Source organism: Parasteatoda tepidariorum, chromosome X1 (genome assembly GCF_043381705.1).
Source record: "Parasteatoda tepidariorum isolate YZ-2023 chromosome X1, CAS_Ptep_4.0, whole genome shotgun sequence".
NCBI classification, from domain to species: domain Eukaryota; kingdom Metazoa; phylum Arthropoda; class Arachnida; order Araneae; family Theridiidae; genus Parasteatoda; species Parasteatoda tepidariorum.
This window is the reverse complement of record NC_092214.1, coordinates 66,555,476-66,560,291: the sequence shown is the minus strand read 5'-3', so window position 1 is coordinate 66,560,291 and position 4,816 is coordinate 66,555,476. Positions and strand designations below refer to the sequence as shown.

The 4,816-nt window shown below is 26.2% G+C and overlaps 1 long non-coding RNA gene across 1 annotated transcript; it reads right to left on the bottom strand.

The window, feature by feature from the left end:
- Window positions 1–2,439: 2,439 nt before the first annotated feature.
- LOC139427111 (uncharacterized) lies at window positions 2,440–4,585 on the bottom strand. The gene is made up of 3 exons (XR_011638256.1): window positions 3,643–4,585; window positions 3,461–3,475; window positions 2,440–2,562 (listed from the first exon to the last, which is right to left on the bottom strand). It is a non-coding gene; the product is annotated as an uncharacterized lncRNA (long non-coding RNA).
- Between the last annotated feature and the right edge of the window lie 231 nt (window positions 4,586–4,816).

Genomic DNA, 4,816 nt, shown 5'->3' with positions numbered 1-4,816 from the left:
TTATCAACTACAAAAACATTCACACAAAAATTGCTACAGTTATGTACAAAAAAGTAATTATTTTGCTTTATGTTTTACACTGAGATAATTTTTTAACTAAAGAGAGGAGTGTTTTCAATAATTATGGAATAATCGCTAATATTATCTTTTTTTAAAAAATCTAAACATTTTTTGAACTAAAACATTTGATGAATCCTTTTTCATTTGAATAACAAAAATTTTAAATTTAACTTCCCAATTTCAATGCAACTAAATTAACTTATCCTATTAACAGTATTTTTTCAAATACTTTTTTTAATATGTCTTTATTTTATCCAATATAATAAAAGGAAATAAAGTCAAGTGTTAAACACTAAACATTCGGAATCCATCTTTTAAAAAAATATGCTTGAATTATTCCTTTGAAGTATTAGTCAAAGGAATACAAAAATTCAAAACATTTTTATGGGATTTCAAAAGCTTTATTGAAAAAAAAAAGAAAATTAATATCTTTTTCGCAGGTTTTAGTTCTAAGTTTCAAAAGCATAGTAAGCAATAAAATTCCAAAAATAATCAAAAGAAAACAAACTATAAATCCATTTTTTAACATTTAGAATACAGTTTTTTCTTTCACCAGAATAAATTGTTGAGTTGTTTTCAGTAATTCAAGCAGAATTCTTTTAAACGAAACTTAACAAATTTTCTCTCAGATTTAAACCACTCTTTGATTTCCTTTCCATTTTTTCGCCGCGCGTATAAAAACGTTCATCAACAATAACTCTCAACTAAAATCTCAAGAGCGCAACCTATTAAGAACTATTCATTCTCCTTTTTCAATCTTTTACATTTCAGTTGTCTTCCTTTTTATCACAAGATCTCAACCTTGCGCAAGTAGAATCTTTTGCCTACAGTTCAGAAAAAAACCCGAGGCATTTTAGATAGAAAAGCAATCTCAAGCGCTCATCTTGATTTTTTCTTTTAAATTTCCAACCTTTCTTTCACTTCTTCTTTCCGCGAAATAGTCGTGAGATTTATATTAAATTGAATGTATTTTAATTTTAAATTAGGAACTTAACTCGCCCTATTTCTAGTGCCTAAGATTCCGTTTTCCTAGCTTTTTACTTCTTACCTTTTCTCCTCTTCCTTTTCCGGAATTATTTTTTCCCGGAAAAAAAATCGCTGAATATCTAAAAGAGGTATGGTGGATTGTGGAAGTTTTGTTTGTGTGTGAGAGAGCAGCGGGTGGAGTTTAATGACTTTAGTGCCTAGTTTCAGCTCCTTTGGACACCTTAAGTCTGTATAAATCCCTCGGCACAATTTCGAATGCATTTGCCTGATAGGTTTTGCCTCAGACGGACAGAAATGATGTGGAAAGCCTGTAATTCCGAAGAGATTGAAATCCTAAAGCGTATGTACATGCAGATCCAAATATTCTACTCTCGAAAGCCCCTTACCCCTTTCTGGAGGATTTGGATTCCAAAGGACGAAGAGAGAACCGCAAAATGTGAAAGAGTTTATTTTGGTTATTAAGGATTTATTTGTAGCATTCTTAAAATAGAAAAATTGTTCCAGAAAAAGTATCTTAAAAAAGGGGACAGAAGTTTTTTTTTTTTTAAGTAAGTGACAATTGAGGAAATTAAAAGAAAAAATTAATCTTTTTGCTTAATTAACTTTAAAGATTAAAAGAAACAATACACTTAATCATCTGCGACTTATTTTATAATTATTATTATCATTATTATTGTTATTATTACTTGGTTCTATTTACATTCTGTTAACTAATAACATTAGGCAAAAAATATTTCCCTGTTGTACGAGATTTTAAACGGATTTGCATATTTTCTCTTGATTGATTTCAAATCTGCAATTGGTTTCTCTCCCTAAGCTATAGATTTTTTTTTAAACATAATTTTAGTATTTTTTTGTCGATGATGTACAAGTTTAATAACGTTATTTATAGCAGAAGATCTCATAAATGCTGCGACACAAACTTCTTGGGGATTCATGACACATCATCATTATTAAAACTGCATACGAACTAATGACCGGAAATATCGTCATATGCCACTAGGTTCGTCATGATCATAATAAGGAATACTGCTATTATATATCCTTATTATGAACTGTTTCTTCATGTGCTTTTGACAGTGCTCATGTTCTTATATATAATAGAATGNAGTTTAGTTAATTTAGCATTATTTGAACAGCAACTGTTAAATGTGAGATTCTGTTGCACACCATAAAGAACTTGTATGCCTCAATGCTAGACCGCACTCTGCTCTCACGCTAGAGATGATCTAAGAGGATGCAAAAATCTCAAGGAGGGATTTGCATTTTTCTGCAATAAATGGCAATTTTGCTTTGAATTTTTAAACATTTACTATTATCAAAGTTGTAATTGTGTAAGAAGAATTTCTTTATAAAGAAATAATTTCAGTGAAAATAATAACAAATATATTTTTTACTTTAAAAAGTAATTAATATTTTCATTTAAATGTAAAATGTTTGGTATATTTTTTAGTAAACAGAAAAGAAAGTGATTTTTTAAAAATGTAACCAACTTACTGTTGAACACTCGATTGACTGAAAGCAAAATAGAAAACAATACATATACATTATCAAAACATACTATTAAAATAACTAGTTCAAAATCGTTTAATTCTAATAATACTCAAACATAGTAATTAACTCAATTAGTGTACAAATATTTTTTTTTCTCAATCATTAAATCACGTTAAATCTACTCAATTTTTTTTTTTATTATCTACAAAGGTGATTTTCTTAAATGTCTTTTCAGTAAACAATTTAAATGGTTTCAACTTAAAAAATACCAATAATTTAGTATTTATGAAGTTTAAAATTAATACTGAATTATTAAATGGATATATTATTATATGTGTCGCTTAAGTTCGAAATAAATAATCAAAGTTAAGCAATTTTAAAAATTCGTTTGTCTCTTTCAAAAATATAAATTTACGGATATTACATAAATTTATTGAAATGCATTTATATAGTCAATTTCTTAATACCTAATCTGTTAAAAAAAATTATTTTCATATTTTTAAAAAGCAGATTAATTTTTACAAAACTTTTTTGTTTACATTTAAAATGATGATTCCTAACAGTTTTTATGCATTAATATCAGTTTTGCATTTCAAAATATTCACTGATGTTCATTTTAGAAGGAAAAATAGTTTCATTTTTTTATAAAAAAATAAATAAAAAGAATAAATATAAAGTTAAAAAGGAATTAATATACAAATATTTTTCAGTGTCTGTTTGCTACTGTTAATGTTACTTTGCTCGCAATATATCCTGAATTAATTTTAAAACAAACTGGCAAATCCATATAACTATTGGAATTTTACAGCAGTGTGTTGTATAGGATTGTGTTAATTTACGAATTAAATTATGAATACAAAATTATGCTACTGAACTACAGACCAATAATTTAAAAATTAATTACAAAAAAAATACTTACAGCCACAGAAGAAATCTGTTATTGAAAAAAGAAAGCAAGAACACTTTAAACAATTTTTATTTTAAACTTGATATTTAAATCATTGCACAACTTTTGTAATTTTTTTGTTTCAAAATTAAAAAGTAATATATTTAAAAATAAACATTTAACTTTAGTCTAAGAAAACTGATATAAAAACTCACCGCTAACTGCTTGATCCGCTGGAAAATAAATATATTTTTTTCTCATCCATACATGTTGAAAAAGTATGAAAAAATTAGCTTTATTTAACTATAAAAGTTAGTTACTTATATCAGCTATTACAGATTTGAAGTCGTTTTTAGATGGAATGATTGACGTTAAAAATAAATAATGGCATGATGAATATAAAAACATATAAGTCATTAAAACTCATACTACAAACAAGTAAATATAGACATAAAATAAATAAAATATAGTCGTAAATATAGTCTTCTGTGTTTCTAAAAGCTAACACGTTTTTAAAAACTAACATGTTTGTAAAAACTAATATTTCTAAAATATTACATGTAACATACCAAATCTATGAACTATAATTTATAAACATTATTTAGTAAGTTTTTAACTTTCACGTAATAGTTATTTACTATTTGATTATTAGTGATGGAAAACAGATTATTGTGATCTGCTTTCTCAAAAACAAATCATGCAAATTTTGGCTTACATTTTATCCAAGTTTGCTAGCAAAAATGTTTCAGAATTTAACAAGTGATTAAAAATCCATGATTGCACGTGCTCTATTTTGCTGCACTGTAGCGGAAACCATGTTTATAAGGTCTGAAGCATATTTGTTTGCATAAAACATGAACAGAATTACAATTTAAACTGAAAAACTTTTAAAAATATTTAAACTATTCTACAAATCAATTTTAATTAGATATTAGAGTAAAAATGTTTAATTTTTAAACCAATACGAAATTATATGAACCGCTTCATTAAAAAATATATGTTTATATTTAATAACGCACTAAATTAAAATACATAAACTAAATTTAGAGATCTTCATTGTACATAGCTATATTCAGTGGCAACTTTTTCAAAAATAAATATAAGTTCGAAATGATATATATACAGTGGTGGCCAAAAGTGTGGACACTTTTTGAAAGTTTCATGTTTTTCAACTTTGTGTGCTTGTTGTAGAATTAATTTTCACTTACAAACGTTTATATATCAAATTGCTTTTCACTTAACTACTCTGTAAATATCCCGAATCAAGTTACAGTGCAGGCAATCATTGTGCCTGTACTTTTAATCGTGAAATCCATTTTTACTAGAACATATTACGGAGCAAAAAATCTGATATACCGAAATGTTTTCAGTAATAATTACCGTGAAATC